This window comes from Cricetulus griseus, chromosome 3 (genome assembly GCF_003668045.3).
Source record: "Cricetulus griseus strain 17A/GY chromosome 3, alternate assembly CriGri-PICRH-1.0, whole genome shotgun sequence".
Lineage (NCBI taxonomy): Eukaryota > Metazoa > Chordata > Mammalia > Rodentia > Cricetidae > Cricetulus > Cricetulus griseus.
Window position 1 is genome coordinate 154,176,274 of NC_048596.1, and position 23,713 is coordinate 154,199,986.

At 41.5% G+C, this 23,713-nt stretch overlaps 1 protein-coding gene across 1 annotated transcript in view; it reads left to right on the top strand.

Annotated features, from left to right (window-relative positions):
- Positions 1 to 23,713, top strand: part of Ttc29 (tetratricopeptide repeat domain 29) — a 118,695-nt gene that overhangs the window by 68,923 nt on the left and 26,059 nt on the right. The window lies entirely within an intron of this gene.

The window sequence follows — 23,713 nt, forward strand, 5'->3', positions numbered from 1 at the left end:
CCCCTAGATATTTATGTTAAATAGGATTCATATATTTGGTCACATGTAATTTCCTGGCTCCCTTGAAACTGGTCATCATAGAAAACATAGCTTTTCCTAGATGACTCTTCCATTTAAATTCTGTGGTCAATGATATGTGTTCGGCAAAGCTCTGTTCTGGTGCTTGGAGAGCATACAAACCACCAAAATGCATACGCTCCTACATGAGCTAATTTAATGAAAGTGGCCAACTGAGAAACAGCACTATAATTCAGAGCAAACCTCAGAGCTTCTGAGCAAAGACAGAAGAGGGGGTTGGTTCCAACACTGAAGACGGAGCCGAGGAGATTACACAGGAGGAGATTACACATGGTGGGGTTTCTATATGCAGAAAACAAAGATGATGATGGAGCAGTGCCATTAACACAGTCTCTCTCTCTCTCTCTCTCTCTCTCTCTCTCTCTCTCTTCTCTCTCACACACACACACACACACACACACAGAGGTATGCTTTATTTGGGAAGCATTGAATTATCTGAAGGAAGACAAAATTATTAAAAGATGAAGCAAAATAATTGGAAAGTAGGGTGGCATATATCAGTCTTGGGAAACTCAAGTAGGAAGACTGAGTCAGGGGCCAGCCCGAGTTACATAGTAAGACTGTCTCAAAGAAAGAAAAACAAAAGGGGGTACAAGAATTAAAATAAAAATTAAATTAGGTGAAAACTAACACATAGATTCTCATCCCCTCTCTCTCTTTCCCTCTTGCACCCCCCACCTTGCTCTGTATCTATAGCAAGGTAACTTCAAGCAACACAGTAGCATTCACAACAGAAAGCTCCCTTCCATCCCCACAATTTGCTCCACCATTCATTTTATCAAAGGTAAATACAGCTACAAATTTATGACATCTTTCTAAAACACTCAGGAAATGAACCACATTTGTGTGCTTTTGTTATGGACGAAGCGCTCGCATTTACACATGCCACTCTGTGTCTTGAATAAACTTCTTCCACACCAATTCAGGCATGCTTCACTTTAATCTTCATTTTGACAAGTTTATCAAGGGATGCTTAACAGATGAGTGTGTATATTTAGCATGCAAAACATGCTACATGTTAGTTTGAAATGGCCACAGACTAACCTGGCATCAGTAGCAAATGCCTTTAATCCCAGCACTAGGAGGCAGAGGCAGGCAGATCTCTGTGAGTTCAGGGCCAGCCTGGTCTACAGAGCAAGTACCAGGGCAGGCTCCGAAGCAATACACAGAAACCCTGCCTTGAAAAACAAAAGAGGAGGAGGAGGAGGAGAAGGAGGAGGAGGAGGAGGAGGTGGTGGTGGAGGAGGAGGAGGAGGAAGGGGGAGGGGGAAAGGAAGGAAGGAAGGAAGGAAGGAAGGAAGGAGGAGGAGGAAGGAAGGAAGGAAGGAAGGAAGGAAGGAAGGAAGGAAGGAAGGAAGGAAGGAAGGAAGGAAGGAAGGCACAGACTGGAAAGTGATGGTCACAATCAAACTCATTAGCCTATCCATTTCATAACTTTCTTATTTTTCTGAGACTACCCAAGATCTACTCTTTTAGAAAATTTCATATGTAATTATAGATATGATTCATTTTAAAAGGGCTGCATGGGGTACATATGGCAGGGCCACAAAGGATTAATCTCCTATAGGAAGACATTGTTCTTACTTTCAATAAATTTGTATTATAAATTTTATGCGTTATGGCTTGAATATGAAATGACCCCTTAAAAGACTCCTCTATTTTGTCCCTGGTGCAGTATTCAGAGAAGGGGCTTCAGGATGTGAAGGGACAGACAAAATCTAGTTATGGTTTTGATGATCTGATGGTGTACTTGAGAGGTAGCAGAAACTCTACAGACAGGAACTTTGAAGAGATAGATTGAATCAGTCATGGTGGCTCACCATGCTGGACAGTTTTATGTCAACTTGATACAAGCAAAAGTCATCTGAGAGAAGGGGACCTCAATTGAGAAAATGCCTCCATGAGATCAAGCTGTAAGGCATTTTCTTAATTAGTGATTGATGAGGAGGGCCCAATCCATTGTGCTGTTCCTGGGTTGGTGGTCCTGAGTTCTATATGAAAGCAGACTGAGGAAGCCATGTGAAGCAAGACAGTGAGCAGCTCCCCTCCTTGGCCTCTGCATCAGCTCCTGCTTCCTAGTTCCTGCCCTGCTTGAGTTCCTGTCCTGACTTGTTTCAGTGATGAACAATAATATGGAACTTGCTTTTGGTCATGGTATTTCATCATAGCAACAGCATCCCTAGCCCTTGTAATGCTAATACTTGAAATTCTAAGGCTGGGGAATTGCCATGAGTTCCAGACCACCCTGGATTAGAAAGTAAGACCTTGTTTCAAAACAACAACAAAGAAAAAAGAGAAAACCTTAACAACAACAACAAATAGAGAAAATAGATGGCTCAGCTGGCAAAGGCACTTGCTGCCAATCCTGAAGACTCAAGTTGGATCCCTAGAACCCTTGAGGTAGGAAATAACTGAGTTCCACTAATTGTCCTTTGAATTTCATGTGTGTGCTATGGCACATGTACCCACACATATGGACACAAAAAAATAAATATGTAAAAAATAAAACAAAGAAGTAGGTGTCTCTGGATGTTCTTGAGACCCATTTCCTGCTCTGCCTTGTCCTGAGCTCCATCCTTGTCTCTCTGCCTACTGTCCCATGTGAGGTGAGGTGAGTCACTTTGCTTACAACATCCCATCTACTATGATGTTCTGTCTCTATATGTACAATCCCAGAAGCAATGGAGCAAAGTGCCACAGACTCTGAAGCCACATTCCAAAAGACACGATTCTTCCCCTTTTATTTTCCTCAGGCATTTTGTCACAGTCATGAAAAAAATCGGAATTAATAAAGTGTGCAATAAACAGTCTTATGAGATGTGGCTAATTTAACTATAGAATGACTGCATGAAGCAGAGAATTCGGGTGCATCCTTCTGTTGTCAGTGGTGCATGATAGTCCAGTAATGAATGGATCACAGGAATTATCTTTGACATCCAAATGGAAAATTCTAGAAACTGTCACTCTTTTAAGAAAGTGTGGTTTTTTTCTTGAAGTAAATATGAATCTTATGTTCACAGCTCATTAACTAGAAAACCTCAGGCCAGTCCCTTGAGCTCTCTTCCTCTAAGTTGCTTCATGAACCCTGTGGGAGTGTAAGTAGGCTTACTCTGCTGAGTGTAATAGGGTAAATGGTGCCACTCCAGCCACTTTGTAATCCCTGGAACCAATGAATTCAGAGGGGATCAGCTTAAGGGCCTTAAGATGAGATGATTGTCCTGGATTGACTGAAGTGGGCTCCAATTCCAAAGTCAAGCATTGTTTTAAGAAAAGGGCAGAAGAGGTTGTGAAACAGACATAACAAAAGACAACACCGAGAGAAAAGAACCATGTGAGGATGAAGGCTGAGATGGCAGCAATGTAAACCATCAGAGGAGTAAGGGGCAAGCAAGCTTCCCCTCCCAGAGCCATCAGCAGGTCATGATTCTGCTCAACATGTGATTTCAAACTTCTGCCCTTCAAAGCTGTGAAAGGACATACGTCATCATGTCAGCTCTAAGAACTACTCCTTGAGGAGGTGAGAAGAGTTTATTTCTATAAAATTCTGAAAGAGCATCTGCTTGGTCTGCTAGAAAGTCTGAAACAGGACAGTATCTTCTATATTTACTGGGTACACTAGAGACACAATGACTGGATATAATTAAATATGCAAGGTGATTCCCTAATTGATTGGAGATGTAATTAGTCATTTAATCACAAAGCAAAAGATAAATATTTTTTAAGGTTTTTTTGGTTCTTGTTTTAAATTCTTAGTGTCCTGGTTTCATTGCTGATATTGCTAAAATATCTAGAGAAAAGGCTTGCAATTCCAGGTTCTAGTATGTTATTGTGGGGAAATCCAGACAGGAGCTTCAAGAGTCACATCCACAGACAAGAGAATTAAAACCTGGGTCATTTCTGCTTGCTTCCGTAGTACTCTCTAGCTTTGTTTTCTCTTATATAGTTCTGTCCAGTCCAGGGCCCACCCTGTGAAATGGTGCTGCCAGAACCTGGGTCTTCCCACATCCAAGGAAAATCAAGACAATCCCCACAGATATACCCACAAGCCAATCTGATATGGCTATTTCCTCTTTGAGACTCTCTTCCCAAGTGAGTCTAGGTTGAATAAAGTTGACAGTTAAAACTAACCAGCACTGTTAGCATACAAAATAATGGGTTAAAAGATAGTATTGTCATACACTTACATCACTGTACTTTGCTTATATTTATTTTTTGCTACTCTCTCCATTGCTACTGGTTCCCTTCCTCTGAAATTGTCCCCGGATTCTTTCATGCCATTTATAGACAGATAGATAGATGATTGACAATAGGTGTTAATTATATGTAGGTGATAGATAGTTGCTTGATAGCTAGACTCCATTTATGTGAGAAAAACAGGCAGCATTTGCCTCTGTCCTCTCTTTGACAGTATCATCAATGACATATCAATGTTATCTTCCTGCTTTAAAGCTATGTCAGTGTGTCTGTCCTGTGTGGCTGTGGAGAGGAGTGAGACTGCTTCCTATCAGCTGTGTTATCTTGGAACCCCTAAGAGATGTCTACTGTTAGCTAGTGTTATTAAAGCTATAGGCTCTTATCTGGTCATTTGTGTTTTAAGTACACAAACCAGCATAGCATCAAGTTTTCAGTATTTTTCCTCTAGACTCAGCCTACTCTTCTCATACATTTCTTCCTCCCAATAATATTAATCATCCATTTAATGATTTTATCATGTCTTTTTAAAGAATCATTCCTACTCAATAGTTCTATTGACCAGAAAGAGGCATTTTAAATTTGTGTTAATGTAACTCTATTTAAATATTTTATTAACAAATTATTAATATATTCAACAAAAGAATGTTGGAAAGAATAAAAGTTTAGTGATCATCCCCTTGCTGATTGTTGTTGTTTACATGTGTCCCTACAATTCATTTGTTAGTGATTTGGTCCCCAGAGTAATATGCTGATAATATTTGATGATGAGGCCTTAGGGAGATAGATAGACTTAGAAGAAGTTACAAGGGTGGAGTTCCCATGATGGAAAGAATGCTAGTATAAGAGGGGGTACCCCAGGTTATTACGATGAATAACTAATGCGTAGCCCATAAAGTCAGAATATCTTTTAATAGGTAAATGCCAACCAATAAGAAGCCAGAGCATGCCAAAGCAGCAAGAACAGAGAGCTACCATGTGCCTTGTCTCTCCCTTTAAACCTCTCACACGTCACCCTGACATCACCCTGACCACACCCTGAAGGGCGTGGGCAGGCACACCAGTAGCCAGCCCTTAGGAGACATCGTTACGGTGTCTCCCTACAATTCCCCTTTTAGTCTAAAAGACGATTAAAACTTAACAGTGTAAAGTATCCAAAATTAACAATCATAAAGGTGAAATACAAGAAGATACAATAATCTGCTATGTCACATCTTAACTATGTCTATATAACCAAGGCCTAAAGTCATCTGAAAGAGGTGTCCAAGCCTGAACACCTCCTTCCAATCCCAACCATAAACAATAGGAAACTATCCCTAACTAGGTGTACATTATCCTTAGTGACAACAATAGGGGGAAGGGGGCGTAGCATTCTCCAAGTTACTTCCTGTAGGTTTGCTCTGTCTTACCGTGTAAGGCTCTCCATCATGTTATAGTTCAGTGAGATGCCCTGATCACGTTGCAACCCTAAAGGAAGTGCCTCCCTCAGCCTTTTGTCTGGCTGTGCAGGTTCCCTCCTTTCGTTTTTCTTTTTTTTTTTTTTTTTGTTTTGTTTTGTTTTGTTTTGTTTGTTTTGTTTTTCAAGACAGGGTTTCTCTGTGTAGCTTTGGAGCCTATCCTGGCACTCTCTCTGGAGACCAGACTGGCCTTGAACTCACAGAGATCTGCCTGCCTCTGCCTCCTGAGTACTGGGATTAAAGGCGTGAGCCACCAACGCCCGGCCCCTCCTTTCTAATACCTCATTCTCCTTAACAGTTCCCAGAAACCAACTTTATTCAGTTGTTCATTATGTGAACAATCTGGTCTCCATTATTCAACAATAATATAGTTCAATCAAAACTTTAAAAGGGCCTAGAGAGATAGATCAGAGGTTGAGAATGCTTGCATTTCTTCTAGGGAACCTGAGTTTGATTCCCAGCACCCACATTGGGTGGCTCACAACCCCCTGTAACTCAAGCTCCAGGTTATTGGACATCTTCTTCTAGCCTTTGCAGGCACTATACTCATGCGCGCCCACGTCCACACACACACACACACACACACACACACACACACACACACACACACACAATAAATTAAAGCCATTTTTTAAAATTGTAGAAGGAAAGTAAAATTTATCAGATTGGTATTTCATTTGCCTTTATAGAATGTGACTCATCACATGTACCATTTAATTATTCCATATTATACAATACAGCCATTTCAATGTTTAATATGTTAGCATCTTCATGGTGTTGTAGAAAGCTTCCAATAAAGCTATTAACTTGTAAACATGGCTGACCTATATCTCTGTCATTACCCAGTAGCATTACATAGAAAGAATGTGAGTAAATACTATATGTCAGAAAAAAATACTGACATTAATATTTCAGCAACCTACAACTTGCTTGATATATATCCATTAACAATGGAGGATATTAATCATATTTACAAAGCATTCTTAGAGTTTCATTAAGTAACTGTAGTGAAATTTTATTTATCCTTTCAACCTAACAGATGTAAGATATCTATAAAAGTCATTCCTCACAAAGAATGGCCTATTCTTTCTGTAGCACTTCACTGATAGAAAATTGGGATGAGGAAATAACTCTTAATAATTGTTCCTGTTTAAGTTCTTTCTGTAGAGAGTTCCCTTCCAAGTACAGAGTGGTGAGTTCTTGCCAGTCTAGTTGGCATGAATATCGTAACAGATTCTAGAGCAACATACATAAAACAAAGTACGTTTTACCTTTTGAGACACTTTGTAAGTGTCATTATCTGCCATGGAAACTCCTTTCGTTTAAAAAGTACTCTGTGTGTGTGGAGTCATGAGTGTGGAGGTCAGTTCTCTCCTCCCACTATGTGGGTCCCGGAACCCCTAAGAGATGGTGGTCATCCTAGGCTCAGATGATCAGGCTTAGTGGCAAGTATCCTTACACACTGAGCTATCTATCCCACCAGCCCTATTCTTACTTTTCTCTTATCTACCATTTACTACTTCTCATGTATGCATTTACACAATACTTAAATTTGTCTTTTAATTGGCATTCATTTTTATATGAAAATAAGGCAACATTTTGTGGAAAACTATTTACATCACTTTTCTGTGAGGGGAAAAAAAAGGCATCCCTCTTGGAGCCATGTCTTAAATATAGCATCTTTCACTATGCATAAAACAGAATGTGTCTTTACTTGTGACTAAGAATCCTTTCCTAAAGCCTGAGAATGTTAACTCGGGCTCGTCTTGCAGCTTGAGGCTATGCCTGTGTGAACTCAGGTCCTAGCAGCCGTACTCTTACTAGGCATCGAAGCTTTCAGCACTTTAGTCCTTTGTTGAATTTTTCTCCCCCTGTTCTAGCCTCAGACAGTCCCCTTGAGAACCCTACAAACAAGCAGCTCTTACAAACCCTAGTTCCACCAGTCTCTGCTACTCAGTCCTCTCTGGGTGGCAGCAAACCTGCAGGAACACACACACACACACACACACACACACACACACACACACACACACACCACACGCGCGCGCACGCGCGCGCACACACACAACACACACACACACACACACACACACACACACACACACACACACACCCCTGCCAGCATGAAAAGGGCAATCTACTTTCGCTTCATACATGGTACTAACTATAGAAATGAATACCCAGTATCAAACAAGCCTAAGAAAGGGCTTGCAGATAGCAGTGTAAAAAGGAAGTAGCAAAACTTCCTCATTTACAACTTGGGTTCATTTCCAAACTGCATGGAAAGAACATGGTACAAATTACTTTGCAGTGATCTCAGATATGAGCTCAGTGTACTAGTACAATGCCTTCTGGACAGTTAGCCTTATGTGGAAAATGGCTTTTTAAGGAGTATAGGAAAATCTGTCTTAATAATTTAGAGAATGGAGAAGCAATCGTTTTATGAATAATTTTGTTCTTCTTGTCTTTGTATTTAGGTTATAACCTTCCTGAAACATTAAACCAAGTAACTTTATATAAATACTGAGGTTTCTGTAGCACAGAAGAATAAATAATATTGAATCATAGGATTTTTAATTTCCCAATTAATGAGCTGTATAACCATCAGAACTCTTAAATAAAATTCTACAGTGTTTTTCAATATTGGTATTGTTTTAGAAAATAAAGTGTGCATTTTTTTGTTTTCTTTTTCCTGGCCTGTATTTTATGTTTTTGGAGGTGAATGAAAAAATAAAATGAGGATGTGACTACTCCTAAAATATGGAGATTTTTATTTTAGATGTAAGGGAGAAAGCTGGCAGAGAGAAGAGTGCAGGCTGAACATGGTGGGCAGACTAAATCAGGCCATGAGAGGCCAGAAGGGAGGGAGGGCAAGAGAGGAGCCCCTGATGGAGAAAAGGCCCTGGGCCAAGAGGCCTAGAGACTGGTATAGCCAAAATAGGGAAAGGAAGTCCCAGCCCCTTGAAGGAGGGACTTAGGGTAGGAGTCACAGGTACTGAGTGAGACTGTTCCTGGGTTTGAGACCTAAAGGGAGGCAAGTTCTCACTCTGTATCCCATACTTGCCTGGCCTGAAACTTGTAGCAATCCAATTGTCCTCTTACCTCAGCCTGCCTACTATCTTTGTCTTCTTTTAAAAGACCATAACTCGAATCTAAATGATGAAAATGTGAGGTAAATAACATCAATTCAGAAGCCCCAAGGAGAAAATAAAAATTTGTATTATTCATTTATTATTTGTCTGTGGGGTGTGTGTGTGTGTGTGTGTGTGTGTGTGTGTGTGTGTGTGTGTGTGTGTGTACCTGGGAGTGTGCATATGGCAGCTAGAAGCCCGTGTAAAGTGTCTTTCTCTATAGCTCACCAGCTTAGATTTTGAGGCACAGCCTTTCACAGCCTGGCTCTCCTAATTCTACTAGGCTGGCGGGCCAGGAGGACCCTGGATCCATCCACCTGTCTCTGCCCCCAAGCACTGAGATTACAGGCCAGCTTCCATGTTTGACTTTGGGACCTAAAGTTCGGTCCATCCACATGCATGGGCAGTGAGCATTTTCCCCACTGGGATATCCGTGGTTGCTAAGAAACTGAATTTGTGAAATAGGAATTAGCAAACTAAAAACTCAAGTTTTCATCAAAATTGTGAAATGCTTTATGCCAGAAAAAAAAAGTTTATAGCCTAAGCTACAATAAAAATCAATTTCCTGGTAATAAAATACATTGTGTTTTTAACAACAACCTAGTTTTAGATCCCCTTGATACCTAAAATACCACATTAGCCAATACTTTGTGATTGTTTTACATATTCATTTTAATTGCTGCTATAGGCTCTTTATGAAGTTTCTGAGCTTTTAGCTTCCAATCACTCCCAATCTACAAAATAGTGCAAGAAGATTCTGATATTAACTTCAAGAACAGATGAATATACAGATAATAGTTTTTATTTTGAGGTCTCCACTCACCTGTTCTGAACAGTGGAGCGAGGTGCACGTACACGCCTTAAAGTTCAAGGGCTCGCACAGGCAAATGTTCTCTGCAGGAAGAAAGAAAGCAACCTGCACGGTTCATCACAAGACAAATTGTATGACAGACCTGGGGGCAAAGGCACAGAGACACAGCTGTCAGTGCACACGGAACGGATCGAAGGGCTCTAAACCCAGAGGCGCCACACGGGAGCACCCAGCACATGCTGGGTGAGGTTACATGAGAGAGGAGACATCATGCTTCGCCATTGTAAAGTTGGACAGATTGCATCTACTGTTTCAGGACTAGGAGTTTTAACAGAGGAAAGCAATCAAACATGTAATACAGGGTCTTGCTGTGCAGCAGAGGCTAGCTTGCAACTAGCCGTTTAGCCAGGCTGGCCCTGAACTCTCAATCCTCCAGCATCAGTTATCCAGTTAGGGGTAACGCTCAGAGGGAACTTGCTTGTCTAGCCCTCTCGAAACCTAAATTTGATTCACAACACAAGACAAATATGTTAAGTATTCTCAAACGTATCTGAACATAGGGAATTGGCTGTTTTTCACTTAATAGTAATATTGAGTTTAGATATTCAGAATAATTAGTGCTCAATAAAAATAATTTACATTAAGATTTGAATAGAACATCCATTTTCTACTCCTAATACTTAACTCATAGATTGGTAAAATTTTATTTTATCTAATAATTTAGACTTTCTACATTCATAAGCCCATAATTTTAATTAATAACTAATAAAATATACTTGTTTAAGACTGGGCTTTCATTTTTCTCCTAAACATCTTATTGGTTTTCTTTTTCTGTGTGTGTTTTGATGATGGCAGCCAGGGGTAGTCAGAAAAGAAGGGAAAAGTAATGAACACAATCACAAGACAATATCCTGTTCCTGAATGACAAAGTGTAACACAAATGATATAAACCCAGAGACAGATATTGGAGTTCAAGCTGAAGATCAGAGAAGCAAAGCAGCCAGGCAGTAGCTCTTACTTCTTCTAAGGCTGAAATGGAGATCCTGTCTTCCCTGCAATTGGAAACTGAATTCCTGTGCTTTTTCCTTATATATCCTCTCTACTGCTGGGATTAAAGGTGAGAGCCTAATTAGACTGATTCACTCTCATGTAGCCCTGGATGGTCTTGAACTCACAGAGATCTACCTGCATCTGTCTCCTGAGTCCTAGGATTAAAGGTGTGTGTCACCCCTGCCTGGCTAAGTAGTGTGGCTGGCTTTGCACTCTGATCTCCAGGCAAGCTTTATTAAATCATAAACAATATATCACCATGGCAAAGAGTTGATCATGCATACATTTGTGAGCATTTAAAGAAAAGAATTTAATATTATTTTGCATAAAAATCATGAAAGAGGCATAAAATCAGAAATTTAAGTAGAATCAAAGGTTGCTAAGAATCTGGGAGAGCAGGGAGCACAATTAGTGTCTGTTAGCACCCACACTCTGAGAGTGATGAAAGGGATGTTCTGCGTGCTCCTCCTATGCTGGGGGAACCCATTGCTGGTGTATTTACCCAGAAAGATTCTTCGGGACGTGAGGGCCAATGGGTCAGTGAGAGGAATAAGAATGAGGAGGAAAGATAAACATAAAATTAAGGAACAGACAAAAGATCCGTGTGGAAACTGCGGCTTGACTTGTGGTTAACTCATGTTGACGCCTCACAATAAAGAACACAAAGCAGCTTAACCAGGACCACTTTTAACTGCAGCCTGGATGTGTCTGATCATTCTTACTCAAATATGTATTTTTAGCTATTTTGTGAAATGTTACAGGACATGCTTTGAGTTTCTGTTTAATTGTGAGCCATGGAGGTGATAGCATTTTTTGCACTATGAAACTAACTACAGGACTAGGTTTAAGTTTCCCTGGGAGCCAACCATGAGACACAGATCTGAAGTGGTTTAGCTAGAAGGAATTCTGTATGCAGAAGAGTCAGGCACAAGAAAGAAAGCTACACAAGGTTTTCCACACACTTGCCACCATACACAAAGCCCAGAAAGCTGGCATTCTTCCCCACTAGTCAGTGTTCACCAGTCTGGGTAGAAGCTATGGCTGTTGTCTATGGAATTCTGGGTTACTATGACCCCAGACATGAGACAGAGGGTTGGCCAGAGCAGCCCACAGCTACTGAGATTCTGAAAGGGCACAGAGAGGCTGCTTTGCTTGAGTTCTAGGCTACGTTCTCCATACCTGCAAAATGGAAAGACAGCTACGTCATGACTAACCAAGCCGAAGAGATAATGTTTAGTAAACAGTCAATGAATACCAGCTTCTTTTTTTAAGGAAGTGTACAAATTTCATCTTTTGACTCAGGAATACTGATTCAGAATTTATCTAAAGGAAATAAATGTTAAAGCATACAAGTATTTAGCCACAATATCATCTGTATAACTAATGTGTACAGAGATTTAGCTGCGACCTTTATATGCAATTTTATAAGCACTATTTATCATGGTGGAAAATCCGTAAACAAAATAAATGTAAAACAACGAATTTGTGCAAAGCACTGCTGAGCATCCCACACAGACAACAGGATTTAAACAATAAACGTTTATAACAACAGAAACATTACTGATACATGGAGGTAAAGAATCAGGTTACAAAACACGGAACATTACAACCCTATTTACATATGTATATATGCAAACATATATACATAGTCCATAAATATATTGAAAATACTAGAAACATTGTTTTCAGTGATAATCGGTGGAAATAGAAATAACAAATGACTTTAATTTTCTATTGGGTAAGACAATGGGATGCATATTTGCCACATTTTACACAATTAACATATTGATTTTATATTTTGTATGTTAAAAACAAAAATCTATGTAAAAAGTAAGCTATTATTCCTTTGCTTTCCACTGAAATGGAAACCGTCTTAGTTAATGCTTTCAATAGGTTTGTGTAGACTTCCTTTAGTAAGACTCCTCGATGTACCTATCACTGGTCACAGCTCTTGGTCATTGTGACAGATCGTCTCAACCCAAAGCATGGAAGAAAATTATTAAATGCTTAGCGAGTAAGAAAAGAAATCTGAAGATGTTTTCAGGTGGGAGCTAGACTGTCAGAGAAGTGGGCTATTTGCGGGAAGGGGCTACTGGAGAGAATCTAAGGAGAGGAAAGCTTGAGACTCCTGCCATTGCTGACAAGGCCAACAAGTACACAGCCTCTGTCTCCAACTGGTGTAAACTGCTCCTACCAGTCTTTCAGAGGTGGCCCTAGCATATCTCTAACCACAATTGCTGAGTCCCATCACAAATTGCATATAGATTATTTAGAATTATTTTAATGCATATGTGTTATTTTTGAGGCTGCATGTATGTGTGTATGTGCACCATGGGCATGCCTGGTGACTGAAGAGGTCAGAAGAGGACTTCAGATCCATTTGAACTGGAGTTACAGATGCTTGTGAGCTGCCATGTGGATGCTGGGAACCAGACCCAAGTCCCCTGGAAGAGCAGCTGATACTCTTAACCGCTGAGCCATCTCTCTAGACCCCACATAAATTTTTAATGAAATCCGCATCTGTTCTCCTTACTGAATGATTCACTGGTGTGAATAACAACTTGCTATTATTGCCCAGGAGGAATTATTATCCAATAACACTAGAAACTTAAAACAGAAACCCCTGTGCAGCCCTGTGGGCCCCCTGAGAATCAACACACAGATTAGGGGAGCCTGAGAAAGGACACAGGAAGCAGAGGGTCCCCACCAGGGTCCCACTCCAGAAAGAGTCTGGCATGCTCACTTGCTGTCTCTCACTTCCTTCCCTCTTCCTCTCCACCAAGGAGAAAGCGGGACTCCAGTGGCATCTGTCTTCTTTTACCTCATCTGTCAAGGTTTCTCTTCAGGATTTTATTTTGTTTTTTTCCTGTCAATACCTCTGTGTGCCTTTGAATTACTACAAATCCAAAAACAAAGATGCAGGATAAGTCTTTTTCAAAAGTAGTGTATTAAACATAGTGCTGCCGCCCTCGCTAGCTCTCCTTGCTTCGGATGGAAGCAACTCATTAGATAGAAGGAATGGAGTTACTAAAAAGTACCAGTTGTTAGACTTTCAGCTGAAAAGCTCTCTCAGAGAAGATGTTTGGAATTTTCAATAAACAGAAATAGGAGGAGAAGAACAGGTCCTTCATACAGATCTCAATTTTCTCATTGCCACCTCAACTGTTCTCACAGAAGGAGGCTGGTTCAGAGGTTGGTTCCTGGAGTCAAAGCACTTGAAAAGCTGGTCCCTCCCATGTGCCTCAGTCTCCTCTTCTGCAGCATGAATGCCACTTGAGTGCCTGGCTCACCTGGAAGTGGTGGAAGTGGTGGTGATGAGGAAGTGAAGTAGCAACTGAGAAGCAGTAGGCCTGGTGTGACGCTGAGTGCCCGTAGCGCTGGGCAGCAGCTCAAGAACCACCTTTCCGGGTCAGCACGCAGATTGTGATATTCCTGCTTCTTCTGACTTCTGAGATCCTGGATGACTTTCCCAGCTCCCTGCTTTGTAAAATGAACATGATATTTATTAATATAGCATGTTGATGAAATTCCAATGGAACAGTAAGGAGATAATGGTTTATTGGTTGTTATTATTGTACCACAAATGATTTAACTATACGTTTTTCCCAAATTTAATTAAACATATTCATTTTCCCTATGAGCTTATATTAGCTTACAGCAGAGCGGGTGTTTATTATGTTCATTTTATATGTTTATAATACCATAGATATTAAAAATCAATATTTTCCTTTAAAACATTATGTAAATAAACATTAATATTCGTCACAAGTTTTCAAAGCTAAAATTACTTTTTAATTGTTTACTGTAATGGATGACATGGGAATAGGATTGTGCCATCTCTGCAGTCATTGTCATCTTCAAAATTGGTTTTTAAAGCATCAGAAAAACTTTCAAATTGGAGCTCAGCCATCTGGGATTCCGATTCTGGTTTGTAATGAAACTCTTTAGCCTAGCTTCTGTTCTGTCCCCTAAATGGCATTATCGCATGACACCATTGCTATAATCTTGATTGACAGCAAGACAGATTGTATCAGAAAGATTCAGAAACCTGGGCCTAGCCTCCATGGTAGCAGCATCAGGCACCATCTTGGCAGGGAGTTGGGAGAGAGTGCTGGATGGGAGTGCTGTTGAGTGTAGCTATTGCTTCCATGATGAGTGGCCACCATGGAGCAAGAGATACATGAATTGTTGGACTTTAGCCCACAACCTGATACTCATAATATCTCCAAGGACAGACAGGTCTCTGTGTCTTGCACTAGGAAGAAATATCTTGGAAAAATGTCACATAAATGACCATTGGGAAATTACTAGATGCTAGCCTACCACAGTGACCTGATAAAAGGCCTGTTTCTACTTTTGTTTATGGATGAGCCTCATATGTCCTCCCTCTCTCTTTGAGGTGTGTGTGTGTGTGTGTGTGTGTGTGTGTGTGTGTGTGTGTGTGTACACATATGTTTTTGTATGTGCACATGTGGGGGGTTCATTTGTTTGTGGAGGCTAGAGGGTCAACTTCAAGTGACTTCCCCAATCACTTTCCACCTCATTTTTTGAGGTATAGGATCTCTCACTGAAACCGGAGCTCACCCATTTGGGTAGACTGGGTGGCCAGCAAGCCTAGGTATTCCCTGCCCCAACCTCACTAGCAATAGCACTGCAGGTGCTTACTGTGTGCTAGGCTTTTCCATAGTATCTGGCAACCTAAACTCAGTTCTTATGCTTGTACAGCTAGAGTCTCACTAGGTGGGCTGTCTGCCAGTCCTGTTCTCTCTCTCTCTCTATCTATGCCAGCTCTCTGCAGTTATAGCTGGCATTAAAACCCTGGCCAGTTAAGTTCCTGCTGTGTCTCAGCTTTTTTCTATTTGAACTAAGCTAAAGGATCCCACCTTCTGCATGTCCACTTTCCAGTTGCATAACTGTGGCCCAATAGCTTCATGTCTATGTGCCTCGGTGTCCCCACATTAAAGAATCAGTAATGTCATGCCTGGTGTTTTCAGGAGGGTGAAACAGTTAATGTGTTGGCTGGACAAACTCTGTGTTCTTCATCCTACACATGGTTTTAAATACATGTGACCACACTGTTTGGGAGCATAGGATATACTAGCAACAAAAGAAGAAAGAAATCTTTATCCTCATGGAGCTTCTATTCCATGGAGAAAGAGATAGTGAAGATATGGCAGAATAAGCAAGTGAATATTAGACATAGATAAGCTTTAAAAACTTTGAGTGGGAGATACCTACCATTGAAAGGAATGATGCTCATTCGCTGGGAGAGTTGTCCAATAGAAGTAATTTTAAACAGGTGATGAGAGAGGCCTCATGGGAAACCTGACACATGCGTAGACAGGGGGTAGTTAAGAGTCAACCATGCAGTATTTGTGGGCAGAACACCCCAGGCAGAGGGAATGGGCAGCTCAAAGTCCTGGATCAAAGTACTTCTAGTAGCTTGGTGCTAATGGGGCCCCAGCAAAGCCAAAGGAGAAACATGAGAGGTGGTCAGAAAAATTAAGAATGGGTACAGAGAGGACCTTGAAGACCATGATAAAAAGCAAGGCTTTTTTGGTAGGGGTTGGGGGGAGGGGAGGGGAGGGAGAGAGAGAAGGGATTGACATGTGAAGCAGGCTTGTTTCTAATTTGAACTAATAAAAAAACAATCTCTTGGGAAAATATATCTTGATATCAAAAAAAGAAAGAAGAAAGAAAATGTATGGGGCTGGCAATACAGTTCAGTTGGTAGAGAGCATGCTAGAATGTATGACACTCTGGATTCGATGCCCCCCACGCCCAGCAACATATAAAATCAAAGTATGATGTTATACACACTCAAGAGGTGGAGGTAGAATAATCAGAACTTCAAGATTACCCTCAGCTACATAGAGAGTCCAATTCAAGCCTGGGATACATGATAACCAGTCTTAAAAAATACATAATACAGCAATAATACTAATTAATAGAAGTTTTACTCCTTTGCTTACAGGCAAATGAATAACATAAAAGTTCTCGGAGTTGGCTATTCTTAGTGGTTATAAGTAAACAATGCTGATGAAGTGGTAGCAGGTGATACGCCAAACAGTGACCAGAAAGCAGGAAGCTAAGATTTAGAGCATCAGGGGATTTGGGGCTGCAGTGGCTGTTTCTGTCAGCTTTAGGCAACCGAGGCTCAGGATGTCAGTTATAAGTGACAGTGGTGGTCAGCACTGGACTGTTCAGGATGGTGCCGCAGCAGGCATAGTGCCAAGCTTTAAACACTGGCTCTGATGTCCAGTATACCCAGCTCAAACACCCTCCTCCTTGCTCACTGTGAGCATCTCACAGTGAGACACTTGGTGTCTCTGTGCTTTGTTTCTCCTGTTTACACATTGGGAATATTAATATTTTTCAAGGGCATTGTGAAGATCAAACACACAATGAACAGAAAACTACTGCACATGTAGGCTCTAGTCAGTGGTAGCAACTGTCATCAGCTAGGGGCAGCCACTGAGCCACATGGGGCGTGGGGCTCAAAGGTGAGACTCCTTCACACAAGCATGTAGATCTCAGGAAGGCAGGACGGAGTCAATGGCCGGTCATGTGAGCAAAGGTTAAAATTCAGAATATGATCTATGGCAAGATATGGTGATGCCAAGCACCTGTAAGAAGGTTCAAAGTCATGAGATGGGAGCTTGGCCAGAGAGGACAGAGACAGGGCTATTGACAAAGTACCCCAGTGAAGATTGTGTGATCCCTCTGAGCTTGCTGCTCTCAATGCTTAGCATTGGTGAGCAACTTGGAAATGCCAGCTACGATGGCGATTCTTAGTGTAGGATGTAAAACCTAAAACTAACGGTAAGGATGCTAGTGAGCTACTTGTTTCCCATTTTGTTTTCAGATTCAATGTTATTCCAAAGTTGATCAAAGGCATTGGTTGCAAAGAATAAAATAAATCGCACGTCTAAACAAACCACTAAAGAGTGTTAAATTGATTTAAGTAATTTGGGGGAATATTAATATTTAAAACTTCTGTGTCCGATGCATCTTTATGACCAACTACAGCAATAATAACCATCGTTTCATTCCACCATTCTTCATTTTATAATATTACACAATAAACTGTGTGCAAACTTATTCTTTTTCTTTGGAATGGAAGTCTAGAAGTGCAGCTGCTTGTTTATGTTTAAATATCTTGAATTTTATTCAGTCAATAAAAGTATACTCGATTAAGGCTTTATTATTCTCTTTGCATAAGTTGAGGTGAATAAAATATAGTTCTTGCCTTTTATTATATTTTTTTAAAAAATCCTTGCCTCACACTTATTTTTTTGCAGTAAATTCAATTTTAAACAGCATGTATTTCAGGTTCCTTCCAGTTTCAAGCAAATTTTCTAATTCTGTGATTTGGTACCAGGAGCTTATCTGAAAATATTCCTAAAATAGCAAAAGTGATTTTCATAGATTTTTAACGACATAGTGGAGGGGCACTATTCATGAATGCCCCTTAGCAGAGGAAAGGTTTGGATCCCCAAATGTCCCATGCATCATCCACTCTGACTTGGATTCATCTAGCCTGCTCAGTGTGACAGTCAGACAGATGAGAGAAGACACATTGTGCAATAAAGGCAGCTCAGACATCTGGATCACAGTGCAAGCATTCCAAGACATTTCTGAACTATTCATGCATCTGCACTTACCAGCCCCTGGCCTTGTTTCAGGCTCCCTCCTGCTTTACCTTCATCTTTCCTTGTACTCCAACACCCTCCTCCATGGCCCTCAATACACCACCTCCATCTGCTTGTGTGTTAGTACAGTCCTTCCACCACAAGCTTGAGGAGGAATTCCACCAATGGAGAGCCCTGTGGTTCCCCTGTCTCTGCCTCCATGCCATCTCCCGCCTATCATCACTCAGTGCTCTGTGCCACACTGGCTTGTTTTGTCAATAACCATTTATTTGTTGCTGGGATAGTAGCAGCCATTACATCTGACCTCCCTGTTTCATCAATTATGGATAGATTATTGGATGTGAACATCTGCAAACCCTTGCTACTGCACTCCCTCCTGGCTAAGATTAGATAAAGTACTAAACTGTTGTTTATTGTTAGGCCAAACTCTACTGAGGAGCCAGGGAATTCTAAGACTACTAGCACCCCATCAGCAGTACCCAAAACGGCTTCCTATTGCCACCATGTTCCCTAGGCATCAGCCATTTATTATTTACACTAGTTGTTATAACCTACTTGATAAAAGCTCTTGGTGGCATGGCATTTCCCATCAGAACGGAAATGCCTCATAAATTGTTTCCTTGTCTTTTCTGCCACTGAGGAAGGGTCATAGACGAAGCCTCCTTGGTGTGGAAGCAGCCAGATGAAGCCTTTTCTACCATGTTTTATTTGAAAGGATTGGGTTCTCACATCCTGACAGGGAAGCATGACATTGCAAACATAAATTAAGGTTTACTGAGTTTACCAGAATAATGACTGTGGTGGAAAAGGCATTGCACTGTCCACAGAGCATATACTCAAAATGCTTCACAAGACTCCAGTGGATTTCTTAGAGTGGGAAATGAGAATGAATTTTTATTCAATTTTGCCTTCCATGAGAAGAAAATCCAGTGAGAGGGATTATGGATAGGTGATGGCTTCCAGCCAGAAGAGAGAGAGAAATCTCCTGGTAATAGGTTCATGCAAGAATGTAGAACCTTTGTAGCACTGATGCTTGTTAAAGCCCTTCTGACAGATGTAGAACACTCAGACCTTTCCTGTGTGCCAGCTGGAGCCATGTGAACGAGCTGCTAGTGAGAGGTAGAGAGACACTGGGCCGCTTGCTGGTCACATGTTCTCTGTGACACATACTGCAGACTTATTTTGCTACCTAAGAACAGAGTGCTGTGTTTGTCTCTCATTGTTCCTAAGTAAAATGAAGGGAGAAATGCCTGGCATTTATTCTACAGATAAGGCGGGATTGTTCCCATTTTCTCGAATAGCTCCCACCTGACTCACTGGCCCTTAGCATCCTGGGTCTTGATGGGAAAACACATGTTTGTTTGAGAACATGTCTGGACAAAACAATCACACGTTTAGATACTGAGGTCTTGTGTTGTTCAGAAATTCATTTTATCCGTTTAAACTTACTTGCTGATGCTTCAGCTCTCCGGGCTGAAAATATTCACACACTTTCCATTGGCCCTAGGTATGAAGTGGCATGCCTATTCTTTATTGCTGGAGATTGAAGACACATGCCAATACACACATTTTATCACAGCTACACCAGTGTCTCAGCGGGCACTTCATTCTTGATGCATTGCTCAGATTCTACCATGTCTATTCAACAGCATCCAGTGCTAACATGACTAGGAAAAAGGGTGCAATGGAGAGCAAGGCAGAGAGGGTTTCTGTCCATGCGACACAAGTCACAATGCTAATAAACAGACGCATGGGACAGTGTGAGTAGAGCTGGCCAAGGACACAGACACGCAGTTCCCTGGCAGAAAGCTCTGGAAAAATCAAGAGAAAAGCAAGAAAGAACAGTGTAGGCTTAGGACCTGGAAGGTTCCTGAGTCCAGAGGCTGAGGGAACAGGGGTCGAGATTGAGAACCTGAGATGTCTGCATGGCTGGAGTAAAGGGCCTGGGTCCATCGTATCCCAGCAACTTGTGAATGTTCTCATTTCTGCACGAGCAAAGTGAGTAGCAATGTGCATATAGCCTGATTAGAGCTGACTGGCACTAAACATGACTCAGCTTGTCACAACCAGCTCCATATTCATAAATAACAGAGAACCGGTATTATCTCCGATGTCCTCACCTGTCACCCTCACTCTTCTTCCTGCTGGAGTTGGGGGTTTCTTAGTTAAAGCAACACATGGAACAAAACCCACAACCATTTGCATTTTTGTCTCATTCTGGCAATGAAGTTGCCTGTGTCTCTCACTGGGGCAAGAATCTCCTCAGAGTGTTTTGCACTGACAAGCAAAAAGGGGGAAAGGCTAACATTATTCACCTGTCACTTCAGCTCCAGACAGTTATTTTGTCTCGAGGTACTTCTCAGTTTTATTTCAAGAAAGAGATCCATCCATTATATGAAGTAGGAGAGGCAAATGGAAAATGCCTGGGGTTCTGCACAGACCACAGTCCTAGGAATCCAAAGAGGAGTCAACAGTGGGCTCCACTGAGATGGGGAGACCCTTGGAAAAGGAGGGTTGAGTTGTCATATTACCCTTCAGCCACTGCAGCTGATCTGGCCTCCTCTAGATATGCTTGCCTTGAACGCCCTTCCATCTGCTATGCCTCACGGCTCAGCAGTCCCAATGTCCTACGAGGATGCGAGCGAACTAAGTTATGGCTCTAATCTTCTACCAAGCAGAAAGTTTTATATCAGGCCACCACACTGATAGCCAGTTGCCCGTAAATTGACTACCCTTTGGTCAAGGGCCTCTGAACAAAACATAAAACAAAGCCTCCAATGGGTTTCCTCTGCCAGAGGTCAAGGGCAGGGAGATATTTTCTTCTGAGGAACTGCAAAATATAACTCATGCTATGATTGGACTGCACCTGACAGATGTCCTGTGCCTTCTGACCTCTGATGAAAAATAAGAACTGAGAATCACAGAAACAATATCCAGATGTGGTATTATTACCATCATAGTGCAACATTGTGATGAGCCACTTTGGAAGTACCAATTTGGAGTAGTGTGTTTCAATTCATGACTGAGGTGAGCTTTGTTTGCTGCTTTGTTTTCATCTGTCTTGAGGCTGAGCATCATCTGCAACTTGGAATGCAAGGGGGGAGATTAGGTAGAAAATGGAGGTTTTCTGGGGTATGTTTCTATCCTTATAAGGCTATTGAAGGTGTGGTATCAGGTTACGCACACGTGGGCTTATCCAGCACTTCTGGAGCAGGCTGTGAACTGAGAGTAACTTTGAACTTCCACCAAGTTCTTAAAGCTATAAAGCAAATGCTTGCTATATCTGAAGAACAATGATCATGTATTGATTGCCTCTTAAGACTGGCTGGTTACCATTGTAATCTCACCTCTTGCTTACTTGCTATTCTAACGTAGTGACAGTTTAAAAACAGTCAGTTCAAGAGTTTTCAAGACTCCTCAAATGAGAAAGTATAAAGATTTCAAATGAATTGAAATGATCCACTATTTTTTTCTTTAAACTTTAGAAAAGAAAAAATAATTCCATTAGGGATATTATTAAAGATTTATTTCATTTATGTGTGCATGTGTCTATATGAGTATACATGCATGTGTGTGTGCCTGTGCCCACCTGAAAGTCAGAAGAGGACATTGGATCCTTTGGAGCTAGAGTTACAGGTGTTTTCAGGATGCCCAATTTGTCACATGGGTTCTGGAATTTGAATTCTAATCCTCATGATTGCACAAAGGTGCTCTTAAGCACTAAGCCATCTTCCAGTCCCTGATTGGGGATTCTTTTATTTTATGTGTGTGTGTGTGTTTGTGTGTGTGTGTGTGTGTGTGTGTGTGTGTGTGTGTGTGTGTGTGTGTGTAGGAACCTGGAGAGACCAGATGATGATGTTGGATTCTAGAACTGGAATTACAAGCCACCTGGTGTGGGTGCTGGGAACCAAACTTGAGTCCTCTGTAGAGCCTGACCCCCTTTTAACCTCTGAGCCATCTTGCTCCCTGACCAGGAATTCTTAAGCTAAAACTAACTTACTGAAAACAAGTAAAAAAAAATCACTAAACACATCACCCTAGAGTCCTAAACTCCAAGTCATACTTTCAGAAGGGGGAATTCTAGGCTGTTTGTTCCAGCACCTTCAGATTCCATCCAGAATTGGGAAGTGAAATCCACAGAAGCAACATTTCTTGTCTAAGATCACACAGAGCATGTTTCTTACCCTCAGCCCTTTCTGCCCCTTATCACACAGCCTCTGGGTTGTGTGCTAGACAGTACAAGTCATCACCATGTGGCAGATGGGCTCAATGATGAGTAATGTGTTTCAAGGACAAAGAATGCATCCTCCAAATGATCCATGTTAGAAGCAGGAAAGTCAGCTGCCTCTGACTGAGGGAGAAAATTTCAGAGTCCACAGTGCACTAGAAGAACAGAAGAGTGAAGCTACTTTTGCAAAGGTTACAAAGTTGCATACTTGATGGTTGGCTCAGGATAGCCTAGCTGCAGGAAAGTGTCACTGTGTTTATTGCGTGTCAGCTGCACCTTCCCAGAAAGTGCCTGTGAACCCAGCCGTTCTTAGCATTTCCTTTCATGCCTCTCTTCATCCAGGAAGTTACCCTGGATGCAGGTGATGCCCTGGCTGGTCTCAGCCCATCACTCCAGTGCCTGTCACAAGTCATTAGCCAATGATTGCTTTGACTAATGTTGCAGCTGATTGTCTGCATTGGGTTCAGACACTGCAAATGACGCAGAAGCATCCTCTCTGCTCGCCAACTGTGACATGGCTAAAGGGGGCTAGCGTGCCAGCAATCAGAACAAATGTATCTCCAATAAGATCTGACAGTGATTTCAAGCTCACGGTGGCAACCTGACTTTTTACATTTCCTGTGTTTATTATTATGCTAGTAAAAATCAGTAGTGTGTGTGTGTGTGTGTGTGTGTGTGTGTGTGTGTGTGTGTGTGTGTGTGTATGTGTTTTCAAAACAAAGCAGTGAACTGGCTGTGAAACAGCACAGTCTGGGCTTCTCTGGGGTATGTATAACAAAATTCCAGGTGTGCTGCTTTTTTATAGTGATTTGGGGGGAAAGAAACTAAAAATTGTACCCTGGGCAGTCAGTGCACTTGTAACTTCTTGTTTCCAGACACATCTGCTGGGTGTCCTTTATGGCTTTACACATGATGTTGCATCTAAGCGGGCTTATTCTGACTCTTCTAGTCCTCTGAGATTTGTGGGGAAAAACAGGAGTATACCTGTTTAAATATGGCTGAACAGTATAAATATGGCTGAACAGTAGTAGTTTTGTTCTTTCTTGTCCTCAAATGTCCTTGGGATTTGCTGAGGAGCTGGATGGGAAAACAGCCATCCCTCCCGACTAGAAGTT